Source organism: Herpailurus yagouaroundi, unplaced genomic scaffold, assembly GCF_014898765.1.
Source record: "Herpailurus yagouaroundi ecotype Mexico unplaced genomic scaffold, PumYag 191, whole genome shotgun sequence".
NCBI lineage: Eukaryota > Metazoa > Chordata > Mammalia > Carnivora > Felidae > Herpailurus > Herpailurus yagouaroundi.
Genome location: NW_024412422.1, coordinates 3,431,474 through 3,454,798, shown reverse-complemented (window position 1 = coordinate 3,454,798; position 23,325 = coordinate 3,431,474). Strand labels below are relative to the sequence as shown.

At 47.5% G+C, this 23,325-nt stretch overlaps 1 long non-coding RNA gene across 1 annotated transcript; it reads left to right on the top strand.

The window, feature by feature from the left end:
- The first annotated feature begins 18,125 nt into the window (after positions 1-18,125).
- LOC121010210 (uncharacterized) lies at positions 18,126-21,196 on the top strand. The gene is made up of 2 exons (XR_005781046.1): positions 18,126-18,251; positions 19,327-21,196. It is a non-coding gene; the product is annotated as an uncharacterized LOC121010210 (long non-coding RNA).
- The last annotated feature ends 2,129 nt before the right edge of the window (positions 21,197-23,325 follow it).

Sequence of the window (23,325 nt, the reverse complement as noted above, 5' to 3'; positions counted from 1 at the left end):
AAATCCCAGACACCACCGCCATGTAGGGGAAGCTTGAGGTTCCATTTTCCTTATGAAAGGTCAAATTGCTTCTTTTTTGCAGTGCGGGGAAAGAAAAGAGCCAACGTAATGTGCTTTCTAAATGCCAATGATCTTGACGTCCCTGATAAGGAGAAGTCAATGAAGGAAGAGAATGGCTTAGGAGGAGAGCTGACTTCTAAGTGCCAGCAGGAGATGTGAAGCATTTTTAATCACTCATGTTAAAGGCCGTATTTAATCCCATCCTGGGTTAGAGTAACGCATTTATTGCAGCTTAAAACTCCTGCCTTGTTGCACGGACTACAATCAATTGTAATAGTTTCCCTCAAGAGGCTTGGGGGCCAAAACAGGCCAGTCACAAAGTAGTCCGATCACCTTTGCATTCATTTATTCTTTTATTCTTTCATTGCATGTGTCTTGAGTAGCCACTATGTACCAGAGACTATGCTGGGCGTAAGGGATGTGGGAGAGGTAAAAGCACAATAATTCTGTTCTTGAGGAACTCATAGCTTAATTGGAGAGCCATACAAATCACCCCATAACAGCTACAAAGAGTGATGGGTGCTCCTTCGGGACAGGCAGGGTGTCACAGAAGCATCTCCATGGGAGGGTCTAAGGAACATCATTGCCCCACGGGCCCATCACTCCTTCTCCAAACATTCCATGGATTCTAACACCCATGTGCCTTGGAAGATGCCACCTGGGATCTTATTCTCATCCCGTAGTGCCTGGAAAACTCTTAGGTACCTTTCAAGACTCAGACCAAATGCCTTCTCTTCTGCAAAGTTTCTTTCTGATCTACTGAGTAGGACTTGTCCTCTCTACATCATGCCCCCAAGAACCTTGTTTATATGTCCAGTTTGGTCTTTATCTCAAAGGACTATTTTATGGTACTCCTTTGTTTGTTTGATTCCTTTGTATACGTTTCTGTTTCCTTCACCAGATCATGGGCTTCTTTGGAGCAGAGTCCAGATGTTAGTAACCTTTCCATCGTCTGTGCCTGGCCCACAAAAGCAGCTCAGCAAATGTCCACTGTCTGGATAAAAGACGATGTGTTACGACAGGGGCCACAGGTCCCTGGATACCACCAAGATAGTTGTGCTTTCTAATTCACGGGCATGATGGAATAGATTATAAGACCCAGTGAGGGCGAAAGGAAAATCATCATTTTAGCCTCCTCTCTGCTATGGGGACAGCGTCACCTGCCTTGTCTAAACTTAGGGAGACAGGGCAGACTAGAGCTCGTGTCTTGGTGCCATGGCCCACATCCAGGAGCAGATGAAACATTGCCATCTGAAGACAGTGTGGGGATCCTCGATCTCCGATCCCTTGGCTTGTGCAGTGGTAGATATGTACTTTATGGGTAGAGTTCTCAGAATGCACTAGAATAACCTATGAGCCCCACCTTCAGAATGTTTCCAGAATCCTACCACTTCTTACCACGTCTGCTGTCACCACCCTGGCCCACCACTTCTTGCCGGAAGGACTGTAATAGCCCCATAAGTGAATCTGTGCTTCTATGCATGCTCCAGCCTCTACCTCTCTGCCCTCCAGGCTAATCTAGACCCCAGAAGTCAGAGTGATCTCATGAAAATGTAATTCAGGTCACATTCCTCCTCTGTCAAAACTTCCTATGCTTTCCATCTCAATCAAAGGAAAAAGCAAAGTCTTTATGATGGATCTCAAGGCCCTATAGGACTGACCTTCTCCTCACCTCCTGAAGCATCTCTGACCTTCCCTTCTCTCTTTCACTGTGTTCTAACCGCATGGCCTTTGTGCTCTTCTTGCGTTACGCCAAACGAGTTCCTGCCTCAGGGCCTTTGCACTTACTATGCCCTCTGCAAGGATAAGCCTTCCCTAGATGTCCACATGGCTTATCTCCTCAGCGCCTCAGGTCTTTGCTCAAATGTCATCTTATCAAAAAAGCCTTCTGCAATCACCCCATGTAGAGTAGTAAGACCACAACTCCAGAAATTTCCTGTCCTCTCACTCTGCCTGGTTTTTCTCCACAACACTTACCACCACAGACATGTATATTCTAAATGTGTTCTTGTCTATCTCCCTGCTGCTGGGTGTAAGGCTTGTGAGAACAGCAGCTTAGGCTGCGTCTGTCCCTTCTTGTATCTCTAGTGTCTGACAGAGCACCTAGAATGCAGGAGGCACTCGGCATTTGATGAATAAGTAAACGCGGGGCCTCTCAAACAGCTTTGTGAAGCAGATATTGGGATTATTATCCCATTTCTTAGATCAGACGGTGGAGGCTCTGAGCAGGGAGAGGCTTGTTGAAGCTCTGCCTAGCTTAGCTCTTGTACCAGGCTGCTGGAACTGTAGAAAACAGTTCTTTCACATGGCTGGAGCAAACAGAGGAATTTACAGGGAGGCACTGCACACCTTCTAGAGGCCAGAGCCTCCAGATGGACGGGAAGAAGGAAATGGAAGCTGTCACGACCTGCAGGGAAGAGCTGTCACTAGGGTGTGCAGGTCCCAGGGCAAATATTTCTCGCAGGTCTCCTGTCTATACGAACAACGTGAGTCGATCCAAATCGGCATGTTGGCAAATAAAAACAAAAGTAAAAATAAAAACAAATAAATCAGTGTGTTGTCATATTTTTGTGCACTGATTGCACACAGTGCCATTAAAGAAATACCATGCTGGCCAGAGCGAACCATCAGCTCATCATGCTCCAGGGCTGAGGACAACCGCGATCTTTGGGACATCTGGTCAACCAAGTACATGTGGCGAAGGATCCCTGCAGGGGAGGAGCAGAGACTGGGGCTTATAATAGGTGCTGGTCCGGGTTTAGGGTGCTCTGCTTGGATGGTGCTGCCAGCCCCAGCACGTTCCGGGCTCTAGAGGGGAACTTGGAAGGTTTCCAGGAAAGCAAGAGGGCATTCCAAAGTACAACTTCTCCTGAATTGCGGGGCCCAGCTACTCCAGGTCCAAGGGAGGTCTCTCTGTTTCTCTGACTCTACCTTGGCCCAAGCTTCCTAGGCCAGCTCTGTTCTCTATTTCGTTGTTCTCTCTCTTAGTCTGTCTGCCGACTGGCTTCCCAGAAGAGGACGTCCCTTCTCTCCAGCGCAGCCATGGTTGCCCAGCTCACGCCCTTGCCAATGTGCAGCACAGAGTGACCAGCAGCCCTCAGTCCTAATTCCAACCTTCTGGAAGGACAGCCTTTTCAGCTCAACTGTCAGGTGTACATGCCTGGCCCAATCAGCAGGGGCAGGGGGAGGGGCGTAGGGAGCAGAGTAACAGCACAAATCTGGCTACAGTTCTCAGAGCAGAGGGAAGACAGGTGGGGCAAGTGACCTCCAAGTGTTTGCTACAGCTTGTCACGAAAAGCACCCTGATATTTCGCCCTGGGTATTCCAACCTCCAAAGCCTGTAATCTAGGACAGCAATGGTGTGACCGAACACCACCCTCCTTGGACCCACTTGCGCGGCTGACGGGGCCACAGGATCCTGGAGTCAGCAGCAAGACTCTATGAAGTGAGACCCACACGCTGGATTTCAAAACTTTTCAGCTTATTCCTTGTGAATTGGGAGGCAGACGTTCACAAGGTGGGAGCATTCTGCCTGCAGACAAGCTGACATGAACAGCAGGCTACCCTTCGAATGCCCAGGTGCTGAGTGCATGCACACGCACTTTCGTAAAAACTGGCAAATTACACGAAACCGAAAGCAGGTTAATTGGGTTATTTGATCCCTGGGCCTATTCAGAGCATCTTCTTGCAGCCTCTGACTGGGCAGGGCTTGGGACGGCTTGGAACTGAGCCTCCAGATGCTGTCATTAGCTCAGAGTCCCACTTCATCGGTTTTGCTTCAGTCTCTACGGGCCACCTGATGCTCAGTCAGGATGTGCTGGTACAGCAGAGCCGGAGTCCCAGGGTCAGCAGGGAGTGGCTGAGGGAGCTGGTGGAGAAGGGATGACCTGGGAGGAGGTGAGAGCAGATTTTAATCTTCTGAAAGGCCGTCTGGTGGAAAGGGGTGATGGTTACAAGAGAGCAGGCTGAATCTGGCATGAGAAATGTTTTCAAAAGCAGAGATTCCGATACCAATGGGATTAGGCTCTGTTATAAAGTGGTGAGCTCCTTGACACTTCGGAGTATGGCATCAGAATGGCACAGGAGATCTGTAAGGATGTGTTCATCGATATAGGAGATTAAACAGTCATAATAACAAAACAACCATGAGTGCATTGGTATGGACTCTCCAATAGTCATGCTTAGTTCCTGTTACTGCTAGCAGACTGTAGCCCTGTGTGTCTGCCTGTAATAGCCTTTTTCTTTCGCTCTTCCTTTTGTACCTTCTCTACTATCTTTCAAAATCTGATTAAGATGTCCTGGGCCAGTTTGGATGAGGTCTCTGGGATCCCAATGCTAGTGGCAAAAATATCGGTGCCTGGTGGTTGTTTAGGACCATGGAGAGCAACATACATTTCCACCTCCCTTGGCTACTGTGATTAGACCACATCATCAGGTTACATTCCTTTATGGCCCTTCCGAGGTTGTCGGGAGCCACGTGGAAACAAATTGTTGAGCCATCTGTTATAATTGATGCACTTGGATTCCTATATAACCATTCATTCATTTATTCTGTCATCTGGCTTCAGAGAGAAAGAGAAGAAAGGATAGAAAACAGTTGTCTGATGACTCAAGATTCTTACAAGGCCCAGTTGTTTTCTCTACAACAAAAGGGATCCAAAAGATTCCCCTTTATCCGTTCAATCAATCTCCTTTTGCTTGAGTCAGTCTAAGGAGGTGTCCATTCCTTGCAACTAAATGCTTCCTAACTAAGACAGCATCATTGGATTAGGAACCCTTATCCAATAAATGACAAGTCTTGTCTTTCTGCCCTGTAGAGTTTTGGGCATGGAAGCCTCCAATATCCAGATGCTGATGGTGTGGATTAAGAAGAGACCTTGGAGCAGGCCCTCATGAGACGTGCATCCTGGTCACAGGCAGAAAGGGGCTTACTCCATGTGGACAGAGGCAGCCCCTATCATTTTGGGAAGGCAGTCAAGCGGCACCAATAAATTAGACCCCAGTGATGCTTGCTTTACTGAAGCACTCAGTTTAATGAGTCTTTCTCTGACACACAAAATGCTACTTGCTCCATCAGCAAATGTGACCTATTTGGTGTGAATAATTCAGTGTTTTGCAGGGGTTCTGACTTCCAGTGAGAATGCAGCACTGTCAAAGATTGTTAACTAATCCTATGGAGCAGAACTGAGCTCTGATTCACCTCTGAGTGAGAAAACACTTGGGAAAACAGTAAAAAGAGAATAAAAAGGAAAAACACTTCCCCTCCACTAACAACAGAAACCACTCTCCCCAGACTCCTTCAACACACACATCAGCGTGCAGATCTTCTCTCTTCCAAACCTTAAACCTAGTCTCGGGGGATTTTAGTACAAAGAAGTTTCTGAAGATGTGTTTCTAAACGAGGAATTCTAAATGGAAAAGTCCAGCTCTGGATAAATGTGCTGGTTGTCTCTGCCCAGAGGAAGTAGGAGATCTGAAATGTTGAGGAAGTCCTGACCACTCACAGCTCAAAGAAGGTTTTTCCCCGCTTCTTTCTGCCCAGCTGAGTGATCTTGGGCAAGTCACTTCCCCCCCTCTGGCACAGCTGTAAAACCAGAGCCTTAGATTAGAATTCAGAAATCCTTAACCAAGTATTCTGGGTGGTCCATGTGTGGTCAGTGGAATCTCTGAAATCCTGTGCCAAATTCTTTTTAGATGTGCACTTTAGGGAAGGGAAGGGGCTCTATGGCTTTCATCAGATTCTCGAAAGTGTCCATGACCTCCGAAGCTGGAAAACTCCTGGAATGGACAATTGCTAGGTCTCAGTTTGATCCTAAATCGAACCGTGGTTCTAGTGTCTTCCGTGAGTCTGGAGAGTTGTGTATCTACCTGGACTGCTCTTGATGGGAGCCTACGGGAACCACAAGTGCTCTCACCTCCCAAGCTTCAAAGCCAAAGTAGGGGGGCCAACCACTGGATGCAGGAAGCGTGTGTTTGTGTGCAGGCTTCTATCAGGGAGAGAAGATATTCCTTCATTTATTCATTCCATAAATATTCATTGGGTCCTCCTGTGTGCTAAGCCCTCTGCTACCCACTGCCCTTCTGGAGCTCACAGTCTAGAAATGGGAAAACAATCACGAAGACCTCTGGTTCCAAAGTATGACAAAGGCTCTGAATGGCCACTAAGAGTTTTGGTGAGAGATTATAAGGAGTAACCTGCTTTTCATTCATGTCACATTCCAGACATCCAACGAGCGGTGGACTCCAAAAATAGATCAGGATCTCTCCATCCCCATTGCCACCTCCTTAGTCCAAGTCCCCCTCAGCTCACGCCTGAACCTCCACAACCCTCTTCTCTTCGCTTACGTTCTTGCTCATTGACCGAAATGAGGAGACCCACGGGGGGGAGGGTGGGGGGGAGTCGAACCCAGTGCTATGCATAAGGATATAAAAGCAAACAGCACACTTCCTTCACTGGAAAAGCCCTCAGGATCTCAGCGAAGGGAGTGGGATGCTGAAGGGGTGCTTCAGGTATTCAAGGCAAAGTGGTGGGAGAAGGCTTCACCTTCTCAAGATGAGAACTTTGAGGGGCGCCTGGGTGGCGCAGTCGGTTAAGCGTCCGACTTCAGCCAGGTCACGATCTCGCGGTCCGTGAGTTCGAGCCCCGCGTCAGGCTCTGGGCTGATGGCTCAGAGCCTGGAGCCTGTTTCCGATTCTGTGGCTCCCTCTCTCTCTGCCCCTCCCCCGTTCATGCTCTGTCTCTCTCTGTCCCAAAAATAAATAAACGTTCAAAAAAAAGAAAATTTTAAAGATGAGAACTTTGAGGAACAATGTTCACTTGAATGGGTAACTTGATAGCATTGGCAAAAAAAAAAAAAAATCGCTCATTTGGCATCGCACCTGGTGTTGCACAAAACAAAACATAATAGAGCCAGCTCACTTCTAGCTGAGCCTGTTGATTCTCAGCCCACAACAGGATTCGAAACAGTCTAAATAAAGCAAGCGAGCAAATCCAAACCCACAAGCCAGGCAAATTAGGGGGTGATTACATCCTTTTGTGTTTCAGAAGCCCTCTTTGATTTATAAAGGACCGCCTTAAAATAGCGTTTCTGGAGTGTTTACAGATCTGTAACTTGCTTGCTGGAAGGGCTGCAGCTGGGGAGGGAAACCGAAAACAAAAGTTGCAGAATTCCTGGTCCATGGAAGGCCATTCTAGGGGATGTGTGACCTGACTTCAAGCCCAGCACGTGGAGGGATCTACCCCTGAGGTAAAGAGCTGCACACCTACAGGCATCTATGCTGGGATCAGGGCAGGGTCTGAGCTCTTGTCTGAGAACGTGCACATGAAAGCATTTGTACACACGTGGCACTTAATAAGTGGTCGATAAATGTCTGCCATCACCATCATTCCCTAGGTTCTAACAACTCTCTAACACCAGCCAGATGTCCTACGGTTCAATGCAATTCTGACGCCACCCTGAGTTAGTGCATACCCCACGGGTGAAGGGGTTCAGTCCCACAAGACTGCCTCCATTTCAGACACGAACCACAACCCCCAGGCGTCTCCTAGCCACCCATGCTTCGACGACACATTTGGGGGCTCCCACGACTACCTTTCATGTTTGGTGATTCATGAAGATGGTTTCTAGAATTCACATAATGCATCATACTTCCAGTTAGTTTTACAACAAGGGGTGCAACTCAAGAACAATCAAATAGAAGAGATGTGTAAGGTGAGGTAGGTGGGGCGGGGGGGGGGGGCACAGAGCTTCCTTGCTCTCTCCCCCTGGAATCCGGGTTTGTCACCCTCCAAACACATCGATGTGTGCTCCAACCTGGAAGCTCCCCCAAGCTTTGGCGCCCAAGAGCTCTCGTCAAGGTTTCATTATGTGGGCATGATGAATTAAATCACTAATTTAACTTAAACCATGTGGTTGAACCCAATCTCCAGCCCCTGTCCCCTCTCCAGAGGTGGGGTGTGGGCCTGAAAGGTCCAATCACTTGGATGTTTCCGCTGTCAACCAGCTCTCCACCTCCTGGCACCCCCCTCCCACTCCCGCCAAAAGGGCTCGTTATCAATAACAAGAGATACTGTCATCACTCAGGAAACGTCAAGGGTTTTTGAAGCACTGAGCCAGGAACCTGGAGCAAAGCAAATATATTCCTTATGATATCCCCTTCCGCCTACCATACTGTCTCCTGAAATAAAAGGCTGAAAGAAGGTCTTAAGAGGTCAAATTATCCATCCCCCTGCCTCCAAGTGAGCTTGTATTTTAATCATTGGAGACAGCTAATTATCATTTTCAGAAAAAAAAAAAAAAAAAGCTAAGGAAATATCAGAGGCCGGTAGAGCCCCCAGTCAGTACACTGTAGTCATGCATTTCCAGATTCCCAGGGCCACCTGGCAATCCCTATGCGCTCTCCATGGGGACTGGCCAGCTTCCTCCTCCAGCTCTTCCCATTTGCTTTTATTAAGCCTCTCCAGTCTCCCCCATAGCCTGAAAGAGGACTGGCCACCCAGAGTTAACTCTTTGGAAAGATCCAAGATGGGACGGTGGTGGTTCCTAAGTTCTACCATATTAGGACCCACTGTACCACTGTACCTGATTTTGACTGTTCCTAAGATACTTCATGCCCATAGAGGTCTGTGTTTGGAAGGGTTTCCTGTACTTCATTTTCTTTCCCTGCAATTACACTGAAGTTACACAGTCAGTAGTGCGTGTAATCATAGACGGTACAACTCACGGACTCCTCTTAACATTCTCAAAGTCCCTTTCTGGTTAGGCCCTCACAAAGCTGACCCTGCCCTCTCTTTTTCTTTGAAAAATCTTCTTATATTGTCTTTTTCATTCATTCATTCATTTCTGCCTTTCCCTGGATTGTTCTTTCTCTATTGTCTAACTGGTGAACTCTTCCTCAGCCTTCAAGGTCCAGTTTAAATGTCACCTCCTCTGTGAAACCTTCCCTGATTGCCTTCAAGTCTCTCCTCCATGCTCTCTTCCATGCTTCTGTAGATGGCCAGACATTTATCACCACCTGTTGTGATTATTTAATTACACATCTGATCAATTCTCCTGGACTGAAAATCCTTGGAAGGTAGGGGCTGTGGCTGGATCCTCTCTGATTCCAGAATTCTCATCATGACGCCTGGCACCGAGTAGTCACTCAAGAAACATTTATTGAGTGACTGTGTAGATGAAACCCAACCTGCAACAAGCATTGCCTATTCCGTCTGTAGAAGACTGTCAATTTTCCCTCACCAACCACTTCTCCCTTCTTTCTTGCTAATAGAACCCCGGTTTGATCTAGATATTGGGCACTCATGGCCGCTCTCCCAACTCCAGGGGGATGCATGCTGGTTATTTCAATACAATCACGGTAATTTCACAACTCTGGCTGGTGATCGGTTTAAGTGTGTACATGTGGGCAACGTTGGCCCATGAGATATAAGGTAAGTGTGCTGGGTGTGAAAGTTGTGAGGAAAGGGGTTCTTTCTTGATAAAGTTGTTGCACTAGAGAAATACCTCATGGGAGGCCGACGTCTCAAGCAGAAGCAGCCATCCTGAGGCCACATGGATGGTGGCAGTGTAGAAGGAGAGAAGTTTCTGGGGCCAAGGGTAGCATTGTTGTGCTTCAGGGCCAACTGGCCCACGCCCATCGTGTAATACAGGGATTTGTGTCCTGAATTTGGTTTCTTCCAGAACAGGGAGGTTTAGGTGTCTGCGGGAGGCGGTTGGCAAAGGGATTGCTGACAGCTTCCTAAGACCTAGAAAATCATCCACTTACTTTACAGAAGCCAGTGACCTTCGTGAATGGTTCCCTGGAGAGATAGCACACACTTTCCTTTAGAGATTAGCTCTAATGGGACAACAGCCCCCACCCTGGCGTGTGTGTTAAAAATCGTATTCGTTAGAGAGAAAGATCAGGATTACCAGTGTCCTCTACATGTGGTTTAGTAGACTTCCCGGTGCAAGTAAAGAACACAGTTCTCAGTGCCTTGCCATGGGATTAGTTCGACCAATGAAGCGTAAGCTGAAACGACATGTGTGTCTTCTGTCGTAAGGGATTTAGGGGCAGGCATGCCACTTCTGTGCCTTCTCTTCTTCTGCTGCCTCAACCTTCAGAGCCACGTATGCTAAATGGAAATAGTCACAAGATGGCGTCAGGGCTTTAGTTTAGAAAAAAAAAAAAAAAAAGGTTTTTGTGGCATGCTGCTGAGTTAGGGCTTATTTTGTTACCCTAGAGCTTGTCATGACTACTTCACAGAGTAATATATTTGGAAGATATAAACAGAGAAGGACAGAAAAAAAAATCTATAGTCCAGTCGGCCTCTGGCCATGGGACCTCTGGCAGCCGTGGTACTTTGTGGAATGTTCTTGAAGATTCCATCTCTTAATCCAGCCTCTCAGTGAACTACCAGGAATGAACTGGACTCTTTTGAATCAGTTACTGTCACCTGACTTGAAGCAGACAGGTAGCCAGAGTCTCCAGAAGGGACACAGGGGAGGCTGGGAGCAATGCATAGGAAGACACTTTACCCCACACAGTCTTATTATTGACAGCTGCCTTCCTCAAGGAGAACGTCAGGAAAACTGGAAATCCCTGTCTATCAGTGAGGGGTTCTGTTATTTTCTGCATCGTGCAACGTCTCCAAAGGTTCCCTATCTTTTTCCATTAAAGGCAATTTTTATTTTTCAATGAGGCCAGTAGTATCTTTCCATCACTGACATATTACCCCTCAAAGAGAATTCTATTTGTGACTTTTGTTTCTAGTATTATATCTTTTTCTCGTAATTCAGTTTCCACAATTAAATATCAAGCCACAGTATTTATCTTACATGTATAAACATAGAATTTTCATTGCCCATGCAATCACAACAAAAGTCTGCCTTTTTACTTCCAACGTTATGAACATCTTTCCGTGCCATTAAACATCCTTCTACACTATCCATTTTAATGCCTGCCTAGAATCCCAACATCTGGATCTATCCTCATTTATTTGACAAATCTCTTGCTGTTGGACATTTAGAATGTTTCCAATTTTTTAGCACCAAAAAAAAATCCTCATAGCTAATCTTTGCTCATACCCATTATTATTTCTCTAGAATAAATCCCTAAAAGTGAATCTCTCCAAAGTGTGTACAAAAAATGCAAGGCTTCTGAACCATACCGGTAACTTGCCTTTTCTGGAAAGACTGTATCCGCTTACACAGGTGTGAGGGTCCTTTCCTCACTCCTCTGCCTCACATCCTTGAAGTCAGCAGGCAGAGACCAAACACGAGACCACCCAGTGCTTACCACATAAATCTCCTTCATGCAGTCTTTGTGTCTCATGATTAATGATCTGTAGCTGCTGCTGACTCTATTTCTTCCCTTTATTTTGTTGAACATATCCTCAAATAACCTCAAAGAGACTTTTTTTTTTTAATTTATTTTTGGGACAGAGAGAGACAGAGCATGAATGGGGGAGGGGCAGAGAGAGAGGGAGACACAGAATCGGAAACAGGCTCCAGGCTCCGAGCCATCAGCCCAGAGCCCGACGTGGGGCTCGAACTCATGGACCGCGAGATCGTGACCTGGCTGAAGTTGGATGCTTAACCGACTGCGCCACCCAGGCGCCCCTCAAAGAGACTTTTAAATAGACTTGTTCATATAGTTCCTATGGTGTGAATTCCTTGATCAGTTGTATCTTCTGACTCTCACGGGGGCTTGGCTTCCTATGTGCTTTACAATTTTTCACTGCGAACTCATCTTCAGTGGGAATTTTTTCTTTGGGATTCCCAGGGGCCAAGATTGGGGAAGCTCATGGCACAGCCTTGATATTTAAATTTCTCCCCATGACTCTTTTACCCCCTGTGGTCTGGGGTGGCCAACTTGCCTGCCAGCCATGTGCTTAAGCCAGTGGGCAGAGCTTTCCAGTGTCCCTTTCACGGATGGAAAGCCCTTTATGTTTCCCTGCTTTGGGCTTTACTAGCTCCTATCCTGTGGATGCAACTCTGCTCTCCAGGCATTGGTATTATGACTTTCTAGGTATATGTAGTTCTGATACCACATGGACCGTATGGCTCATTTCGTTTGCTCATCCTTTCTGACACCTGGGATTCTCTTTTCCTTTATGTTTATTTTTGATCCAAGCTATGTATTTGAAGCTTTTGATGTTATATTTTATCCAGCATTCCTATGTGCTCGGAGTGTGGAGAGGGTTCTGATGTCAACTCAGCCACTATGTTGGCGGGCAGTCTCTGAGCTCTTCCTACACCCTTAGGGCTGATTTGACGCTCTTTGATGATGGCCAGAAGCTGGACAGCAGTTGAAGCAACAATCACTGCACCTGTTAAGAAGTCAACACAGGTAGAATCCGTGAGACTACATGGATTCACGTACCCATGGCTTATTTGCCAGAGTCACAGCCATGTTCTTGGGGGAAGAAAAGAAGCATGCATGCCCCACGCCAAGAAATCCTGAGGTTCCTGGTTCAGTGCATCCCTTTTTATCCATAACCCTATAAAACAACAACAACAACAACAACAACAACAACAAGTACTATTACAACTGCCGTAAACACATTGCACGGATTAACCCATTTAATCGTGAGATAGAAATTATTGTTACCCCTATTTTACAAACGAACAGACTGGAATGGAGGGGCATCACATAGCTATGAAATGGGAGGGATGGCATTTGAACCCCAGATCTCAGAGTCCTGACCTCTGTGACACAGGTTTGATCTTGCCCTCGTCTTCTGCATAACATCCTCCCCAATTCCCCTCAAAACCCTTTCTCTTGGGATGTCCTTGGCATTCAGTCTATTCTTTACCATTAAGACTTTCCATCTAATTCTCCCAAGAGAATACATTCTATTTCTAGCAACAAGAGATAACTTACCCAACCACAAGGTTATACCTTTCCTCTCCTCCTACCCCCTCTCTTTCTCTCTCCCTCACGTAGAACTACTGACGAGATACATTTACCAATTAACTCAATGCCTCTCCCCTTTGTAATACATTAATTCCCCTTCCTGAGCACTATCACCATCAACCTCTCTGCAGCAGCTCAGTGAACCCCAGAAAGCTAGTTATCAAGCAGAATTTCCAGGTATACTATGTCCTGGCTACCCTTGCCATGCGTTCTACAAAAAAGTACAGACGCCATGCTTCTCAACCATGTCTGTGCAGTGGAATTGCAAGGGGAGGTTTAAAAAGATACAGATGCCTTGGCACCATCCCTCGAGATTCTGGCTTAATTGCTCTTCATGTGGCCCGGCATTTGGAGTTCGAAAATCTTTCCAGGTGGTTGTCATGGGCAGCCAGGGCTGAGAAAATTAAGGTGAATCAGGTTATCCCCTGGGACTATGTCGCGATCGCTCTGTAGTTGGATTTGGGCAGACAGCTCACCCTTGTGCCTTACCCTTATGACCTTAGGACTTGAGGGTGCATAGAATCATCTGGAGGACTTATTAAAATACAGATTTCTGGGTCCCAGTGCCCAGAGTTTCTGGTTTAGTAGGCCTGGGGTGGAGCTGGAGACTTAGCATTTCTAACAAGTTCCAGTTGATGATGATGCTGCTGATCCAGGGAGCATCTTTCGAGACTCTGGTCTTAGGGAGCTATTCTTCCTCTACCCCCCTCTAGGTACCGTTCACTGCCATGGCTCAAGATGCCATGCCTGCCTGTTCCGGTTTTCCCAATTTGTCCTCCGAGGTCTGATTCAAGTCTTCCCTTGATCGGGTCTTCCTGATGGCCCAGCCAGGTGACAACTCTTTCCTCTCCCACATGCTGGGGCTCCTTCTCTGTGACACCCATAGTGGTTGATAGTCACAGGTCATAGACCATAGAGCCGAAAAGATCCTCAGCATCCAACAGTTTAGAACCTTACCTTTAAGCTGAAGATTTCTTTTTCATTCACATGAAATCCTACCCCAAGTGGCAATATTTATTTTATTTTATTTATTGTTTTTTATTTATTTTTAACGTTGATTCATTTTTGAGAGACAGAGAGAGATAGAGCATGAGCAGGGAAGGGGCAGAGAGAGAGGGAGACACAGAATCCGAAGCTGGCTCCAGGCTCCAAGCTGTCAGCACAGAGCCCGATGCAGGGCTCGAAGTCACAAACTGCGAGATCATGACCTAAGCCGGAGTCAGACGCTCAACCGACTGAGACACCCAGGCGCCCCCCCAAGTGGCAATATTTAAGATACATAGATGGGGTGGGGCTAGGAGACTGGGAACACCACCTTATGTACCTCTTTTTCTCCTTTGGGGTCTTGAGGCATTTTGTGGAGGCATATGGGACCTGGGGAGCATAATTTGGAAACCACCCATAGTCCAAGCCTTCACTTCGTGGGTGAGGAGACTGAGGCTCAGAGGGGGTAAATGACGTGCCCATTCATTCATTCCATATTGTTGGTCACCGACTCTGTGTCGGGCATGGTGGTAAGTCGTGCAGGTGGTGAACAGGGTGGACGAGTCCCAGCCGCCACGAGCTTTCTTCTAGCTGGGGAGACAGACGGTGAGTAAGTAAACACACAGACAAAACGATCATAGACTGTGATAAGAACTAATGGGGGATCCCACCATCTGCTAGAGTCACACAAGTTCCAAAAGAGTCTTTGTGAAATGACCTTCATTCTGAGTCCTGAAGGATGAGAGAAAACCAACTCTGAGCCTTGTTTGTGGGTCACAGTGAAAAGTCTGGAAAAACCAGCGAAGGGGTTTAAGCAGGGAAATGACCAGACCCGGATCTTGTTCCTCCTGTGATTTGTCTCCTTTGAGACACAGGTGGGTCACAGTCTTTGTATTTTTCATGGCATTCATGCAGAGTAAGTACCGAAAATATGTGCACTGATGGCTGACGGCCTAAAGTTAACAAGGGTTTAAAGTCATCCCCTGCGTAGCTTCCCACCTTCCAGACCAGTTATCTCTTAACCAGTTTTGGGTTCGAATCCTTTCACGTGTCTGGTCCAAGCTGTGGAGCTTTCCTTAGAAAATAATCCCATGCACACTTGTGCACCGTGTCTTACATACTAAGATTCACGAGTGCCCCAAAGGCCATCTCAGGACCTAGCCCTCTGCTGTACAGATTATGTGATGATACCTCTCCTTTAAGGACCCCCGATGTGGCTGCGTATCATTGTTATCCGGATTTAGAATCAGATTATCTTCATGCTTTTAAGCCCCAATTTGCCTGCCTGTAAGATGGATTAGTGCATATGTCACAGGGGACTTTTAAGAATGAAATGAGATAATGCGGAAAGGTGGCTGGTCCACAGACGCCCAGTAGACATTAATTACTTTCTCTTCCTCCTTTGCAAGAAAGACAGTAGCTTTTTGTGAGGCAGGATCCTACAGTTGTTAAGAACCTGGCTCTGGGGGCACGTAGACGAGAACTTAATCCTATTCTGCCTCCTCGTAGGTTTTCCTATCCATAGAGTGGGGATAAATATGTAAAAACCCTTAATAAAGTGCCTGGCATCTGGCAAAGACTTTGATAATCAGTTTCTGAAAATTTTGACCGTGACAATGGTACTGATAGTGTCTGCTCCACGCAGCTCCATGCCTCCTTGGCTTAGGAATAGCCGGATGTACAGGGTGGATCGAAAACACAGACTTGATTCTAAGGAGGTTAGAATTCAGGGAGCTCTGTCAGTCTACGGAGAACCATTCTAGAGTGCTGTCCCATGGGAACCACCTTGGCTAAAGACAATCCGATGCTTGTGAGATCCATGCCCCTCGGACATCTCTGCCGACTTTCTGAACCCTGGCAAATCAGCACGGAGGATGACAGTTATTGGAGATGAGATGGAACTCAGGCACTGGAGACAGAGCCGCTTTCCTCTGGGAACCCTGGATAACATGAAAACACCGCAACCCCAAGAGAGAACATAAAGACCAATGAAATGAGGCCAATGCATAATGCAGGAGCTCACTTTCTCCCCAACTTAATTCTATTTTGTTAAGTAATGACGGAATAAAAATTCAGGATGGTGGAAGATGAGATTTGCAGCTCTATTTGATCAAATGCCTATGGCTGTCGCTTTCAGCCAAACGGGTCGCTTCATAAACAGATGAATAAATCAGACATCAGCGGGAAGTGAAAAGTCATGGCCAAGGATAAAACGAGACAGAAAATCATTCCTATTCCGTGACGCTCATTTGGGGCATCTCACCCAGGCTGCGGTGGGAGCCCCAAAGTGGCTGATGGAAGATTATTATGGAGTGGGGATTGAACCCTGGATGTGGAGGACGCAAGCCGTTCTTAGGATGTGCCATCTGCCTGAGCCAAGGTCATCCCAGGAAACTCTGAAAAGCCAGCAACTGACCCTCCACCACTAATGCCCCATCTGTGGGATTAACTGGGCTGCGTGGGTAATAATTTATGGGGCATCATTAACCTAATGATATTGGTTCTCTATAAACTGCTTAGTCTGTCTCAGGGAAAATGGATTTCATAAATCTAGGTGGAAAATTCTGGGTGACTCAGGAAGGCTCGTCAGTGGGGCGGGATGGGTCACCAGACAGGAACACTCTATACTCTTGGTTTGGTTGAAGGGCCCTGAAGATCGCTCCTTCATTTTCTTTGATCTGCCAGCCCACACAGTCATTCCAATTGAAGGAGGAAGTGCCCATGGTTGAAAAGTGCAGGCTGGGAAAAAGGTTGTTGATTCTTCCTCGCCTTGAGGTTTAGATCCCACCTATGACCTGCTCTGAAGATTCTGGAAAAGGGAAAAAGATAGCATTCCCAGTGTGGGAAATTCCTGGGCTGCAAAGATCGTATCTTTCCTCATCCAAAAAAGAATCAAGGTCCTTTACACAAGTCAGCTTCTGCATCTGCTACGTGCCAGGTTGTAAGACTCACTACTTTGGAACAGAGGTGCCCGGGAAGCCTCTAAGATTAAGAGACTGAATGGTGAGATGGAACCAGCATACAAGAGCTGGAAGGAAGGGCACTTAGGGGTAGAAAGGTTAGCACGGCAAGTGCAAAGGCCCTGAGGTCAGAGCAAGTTTGACCCGTGTGGGGAACAGAGGGAATTTATTACCGCAATTGCAGGGGGCAGGTCTATCTATTCCCTTTTGAGAGCTGAGAAAACTGAGGCCCAAGGAGATTGGACAGATAATTCCCATCCACCCTAGAAGATGGGATTTGTAGGAAGCGTTGATGGATGCCAATCTGCGCGTGTACCCAGTAGGTCAGGGGTCAGCAAACGACGGCCCGTGGGTTAATCAGGCCTTCACCTATTTTGGTAAATAAAGTTTTATCAGCACACAGCCGTTCACTGACGTTTTGTCTACGGCTGTTTCATGCTCTACCGGCAGAGCTGAGCAGTCCTAACAGAAACCTTGTGGCCCAGAAAGCCTCAGGTGTTTTCTATCTGATCCTTTACAGACAAAGTTCGCACAACCCCTGTGCGAGACAATGATGTCTCTCTTCTCTGTCTCTTCCTTTGCCTTTCGTGGAGGCAGGTGACACGTCACACAGCTTGGGAATATGTGTCATCCAGTTCAGTGTGTGGATCAAAAAAGGAGGAGGAGGAGGAGGAGGAGGAGGAGGAGGAGGAGGGAGAGGCGAAGGAGGAAAGCCGAGAATTTCTTCCACAAGCGAGCCCACGGCGTTGTCTGAGGGAAAGAATGTCCCTTTCAAGTGAGCAGAAGGTATTGATGTCCATGGAGAAAGCATGTGATTTTTGGCCCCCTGGGATTCTCTCTGTCACAGACAATAGAGGGGCGGCTACTTCAGATTATGAAAACTTGACATACTGGGAAAAACAGGTGTTTCGCGAGCCATCGTTCAGAGAAGTCAACAGGACAGTGAACTCACACATCCCGGCAATCTTTTTACTTGTTAACAGCAGCAAAGAGCCATCAGCGTGTACCCCCAAAGCAGCTCAGCCTGTCAGCCTCAGACTGACCACGTTCTTCCCTCTTAACTCGTGTCATCGGCAACCCTTTTCCTTTTCCGCGTAAAAACCTCCTGCCTCCACCCTCCAAGTGGGAGCACAGCCTGGGGATCTACCGGAATCGAATCGGTGCTCGCGGAATTAAAATAGATGCTCATTTGCTTCTTGTTTTCAGGTTGACGAGATCATACCGGAGGAGCAACAGCCCTCGGGGAAAGAAAGCCAGAGGGTGCCTCCATCGACGGTAGCCAAGCCTGAGGGTCCCAGCGAGCTGGGGGACACGCGTCCCATCTTGGCGTTTCCCCAGCGATCGCCAGAGGTTGGTTCACATTGCAGACCAGCCCACCTCTCCCCTTCCCGAGCCTGGGTGATGGCGAAGCGGTGACGTTTTTCCCCAGATGTGTGGGCGCAAGAAGGTGTCCTTCCTGTGGCGAAGCCTTCACAGGGGCTTCTTCCCGTGTCTTCTGCTGGTGTTAGAGTGTCACGTGGGGGAAGGGGGAAGTCACAGAATTCAGAGGAAACCCTCCTGGGTTTCAACCCTGACTCTGACCATGGGAGAGCCGTCAGATTCGAGCAAGCCACTCACTCTTCTGAGTGTCAGTTTCTTCATCGACGGGACAGAGATGACAGCACCTGTCTCGTTGAGTGTTATTAAGATGCAAAAACAAACAAACAAAACACGAGTTTTGCTCCTGAAATCCCCAGTTGCTACTTGAAATCCCTACTCTCGATTTTGAAATGGGGGATAAGGACTATATTTCCCGATCTCCCTGATAGCTGGACATGACCATGTGAGTCTGTTACGGCCAATGAGATATAAGAGGCACTGGTGCCTTAAATTCCTAGAAAAAAAACTTCTTCTTTTTTTGAATCATGTCCACAGTTAATATTTTAAAATCAGGCTATGAAACAGTGGACACCATATGATCCCATTTTTGCAATAAAAAAAATGTTTTAACGTATAATATATAAGCAATGAAAAGGATAAAGATCAAAGAGGTGGTTCTTATGGTCTATGGATGAGAGATGAAGTTTTCTTTTATTCTTAGTGCCCAATGATATTTTCAATTTTTTTCTATGATGAATACACATTTCTTTTCAAAAGGACCTAAAAATCTACAACGCTATTTTACAAATTAAATGACCAGATCCCCAAGTAAATACTTGTTTGTAAAAATGACTATTCACAGAAGGCTTAAAGAACACACCAAGTCCTTGAAGTGCAATACAAAAAAAACCAAAAAAACAAAAACAAGACCAGTCTAATACCCTGCTTTGCTGTCTATTCCCCAACCTTATCCTGTACCCTTTCCCTCTCACCCACATGTCATAAGCGACCGAAGCCCCTCAGTGTCTGGAATGGAAAGCATCTTCTTTTTCCTTCTTCCTGGAAGGTGGAAGGTGGGCGTGATGACTGGAGCTGGAGCAACCATTTTGAGCCACAAAGAGGAAGCCTCGTGTTAAAGTATGAGAACAACGAGCTAGAAAGAACCTGGGCCCCTGGACTCCTTCACAGCAGTTTCTGACTCGGTGAGCGAGAAAGACGCTCCCGTTGTGTTTGTTTAAGCCGTCTTTAAATTTTGAGTTTTCTCTTTCTCAGGGTAGAATGAATCCTGATATACTAGTGGTGTGGCCTTGAGCAAATTTGCTCAATCTCCCTGGGTCTCAGGAACCTCCTCAACAAAATAGGTTTAAAAATCCCAAACCCTTAGAAATGTGAGGACTCAAGAACACAACACGGTAGTTCTCTGCTGCCTCTGATACATTTTGTGATGACGCCCTAGAAATACAGGTCTTCAGGACCCATGCTGAAGCATTTGAATCACCAGGTCTGACACGGGGGCCCGACGATGTCCATTTTTGTCAAGTCTCCCAAGTGACGTGATACTCAGCCAGCTTTGGGAAGCATGTTGCTGAGAGATCCATCTCCTTTCCCTGCTTTCGAAGTCAGAGTTAAGAGATGTGGCGTGCACACATCATACAAGGGGGCTCGCCCACGTGGAGGGGGCCTTACTAAGCCTCCAGCCCGCCCCCCGACCCCTGCACTGCAAATGCCCATCAGCCCTCACCCTCCCCGGAGGAAGGACTGATCTGCTGGTTAACGACAGTGTGAGCCATCAGCAGCCACCAGCTGCTCAGTCCCATCTGAACCGCTCGCTCTGAATTTCTGTTTAAAATGCAGCAGCGTCCGTGGATTATGGCTTGCTGGTTTACATGCTCATGATGGATCTTTTAATCTAATTAAGGGAAGGCAAAGATTTTCCCCTGGCGCTATCAGCTGCAGAGAGCTCTGATTTTTAAGCATAGCATACTAACTGAGAGCACTTATAGGTGCAGGAAAATCTGGGCCCTGATGCTGGCTGTGTGTCCCTGAACAAATCACTTAACTTCTCTGAAGAGCTAGCTTTCACCTCCACGAGCCAGTCTTTGGGCCAAGCCCTTTGCACGCATAGACCCGCCCCACCAACAGCCCATGAGGCAGGTGTCTTCATGATTCCCATTTTACAGACGGGGAAACGGAGGCTCAGAGGGGCTACCTAAATAGCCCAGACCACACAGGGAGTAAATGGTGTGACTATGATAGAACAACACTATCTGGCTGATGGACCGGGCAGAGAGTGAAATCGTCGAGTGTCTCTGGAGAGTTTAGCACGGCTGTGACCCACTAGGTTTAACATTCCCCGTTGTAACAATTAGCTACTATTGTTACTGTCATGATTATGAGGTTGTCACCGATGGAGGTGGCATGGGAGCCAGGGAGCACGGAATCATCCAGGAAAAACAGTGCTCCCGTCCAGGTGGAGGAGCGCGGGAGAGAGAACAAGATCGACGGAGGGCTGCTGTCGTCCCACAGAGCTGCCTGTCCTGGTCCAGATTGGAGCTGATGGCTCGGGAGATGGTTGTCTCATTGGACACTGTGTCTTAACTATGATGTATTTCAGAGCACATTTCAGACAACGGGAGCAAACACCTCAGCGTTTCTGTAAAGCTGCAGAGTCACTTGGGCCACTGAAACTCGTCCTGGAAGTTCCATGTGTGTGGTTCAGATGGACACAGCATCCCCGAAATGGAAACAGAGGTGGGATCTGGGCCCTTGACTCCCAGAACTGTCTTCTCATCTGAGCGGATACCCAGGAGCTTGGGGCTCTGAAAAGTAGAGTTTGAAAGTCATTACTCTTACGGAAGAGGAAACTGAGGCTTGGTTGGGAGTAAGGTCACGTATCCCAAGTCATTCATGCATTAATAAAAGACTGTTAAGCCTGACTCTAGGATTCTTCCATGGCCTCCGTTGGTAAAGTGAGAAATGCAATGGGATTTTCTTCGGGAAAGTGGATATATTATATGGGGAGTGGGGTGCTCACAGATCTCCAAATCCATTCATGATTATCTACAGGACAGGGTGGACTGAGACTGGACCCATTAGCCAGGTGGCCTCCCCAAGATGCTGGGGGGGGGGTGTCCCTTGACCTGGAGGTTTCTCAGACTGTTGGGTGACATTGTGCCACCTGTGGAGGAATATGTGAGCTAGGAGAGGCACGGGAAGACAAGAGAGGACAGTAGAGGGAGGGAGATCAGAGATAATACGAGAGGAGAGAGGAGAATGAGACTGACTGGAGTGGACAGACGCTTGGGGAGACCGTTGAGGACGAAGTATAATTTTCCCTCTACCCTTCGAGGTTCTCGGCTGAGACGCTCCCTGCAATGAAAGATCACCAGGAGAAAAACAAGCAGAAGTTTGATCACATGCATACCTCCTACATACATGGGATCAACCCAGGAAAACGGAGTAACTTCCCCAAATGGCCCAAACCACCACCGTAAACAACCTCTCCAGCTAAGCACAAAAGGTGGAGAGGGGAGGGAGGCCAGTTATGGGAGGTGACCAGAAAAGGCACAGGAAAGAAGGGTGAGGTAGTCGTGCAGATTTAAGTCCCTGCTTTCTCCATTGATAGGAGTTTCTAGAGATTTCCAGTCACCTTTCTCCTCCTGATGCTGAGAGATACCCTTACAAATGGAGATGTCCCCCACAAACGTCAATGTCTCGTATGGAAGAGTGATTTCCACTTCCCTCAGTTTTTAAAGCTTTTCCTACATCTGCCGTTTCTTAAAAATTATCAGCTGTTAAATAACAAAAATTCAGCTGAGTCAACTTGAAGATCTATTGGTTTTATGAAATGATTCCTGAATCAGGCGGCATTCCATCCAGCAAGTAGAAAGGAGCTCCACTGAGCTGTACAAAAGGAAAGGTTTTGAAAGGCAGAGGGTGATTGGGGTAGGGGAATAGGAAAAGATGAGCAAAGAATGCGTTGTTTGAGGCAAAGTTGCCCTCCTAAGGGGAACGAAAGGGATCTATCAATCAGTTTCCCAGTGCTGACCAGGAATTTCCAGGTTGGCTGGTTAAACGTCACATTCCTGTAAAATTGAAACCACAGTTAGGTTAGGTATTAAGTCTTGCTTTGCTGATGTGGGGCCTCAGCATAAGTGACGCCATTTTGGGCCTGTGGTTTTCTTTTTAACACAGCCTAAAATAGACTTACACCCAAGAGGCCTGTTTAGGGGGAGCATAGTCTGTTCCCCTTCAAGAGTAAAGGAAGCCCCTCCGCCAGGAGACTGTGAGCTAGCAGGGAGGAGCTGGACTCTCTGGGAAAGTAGCTGCCTGTTGGCCGTGCCCTCCAGCAGCCTTCTAGGCCCATTGCTTGCTGCCAGCTTCCTGTAGATGCCAAAACCAATATTCCCAGAAGAGCGCTTGGAGCCTGGAAGGAGGGATGAAAATGCCGTCTCCAGCAATAGCCCAGCCATTGCTGAGGTCTCAAAAGCATCCTCAATTCCACTATCCCTCCCCCTTCCCTCCCACCCATCTCTGAATCTAGAGGTCCCCTCGGTGACTGGTGAGCGGGCTTCTCAGTGGGAGGGGCGCTGCCCGGCTCCACGGGGCGAGGGGTTGGACCGGCAAGGGTTCCCGGGCAGCCCCAGGTGGACACATGGACAAGGCCAGGGCAGAGTGGTCCATGATCCCAGAAAGTGGGACCAGATTCCAAACCCAGAAGAGCAATGAGAACAGGGTGATGAACAGGTCCCTGTTTTGAACCATTCTGCCCAGTTGACTTGCAGAGCATGGGGAGTGGGGGAGGGGTGTGGGGGTGGGGGGGTGGGGAAGAGAGTAGGATATGAGAGACAACGAGACAGTAAGAGAAAAGGAAATATGAAGGTCAGGGACGTGGTTAAGAACTTGATCTGTGTAGTTCTTGCCTCTCTCCATCCGTCCGTCCGTCCATCCGTCCATCCTTCCATCCCTCCCTCCCTCCCTCCCTCCCCCCTCTCTCTCTCAATCCCTCTCTCTCTGCACATACATCACCAAATATTTATGGAACACATTCCAGGTTGTGCTAGGC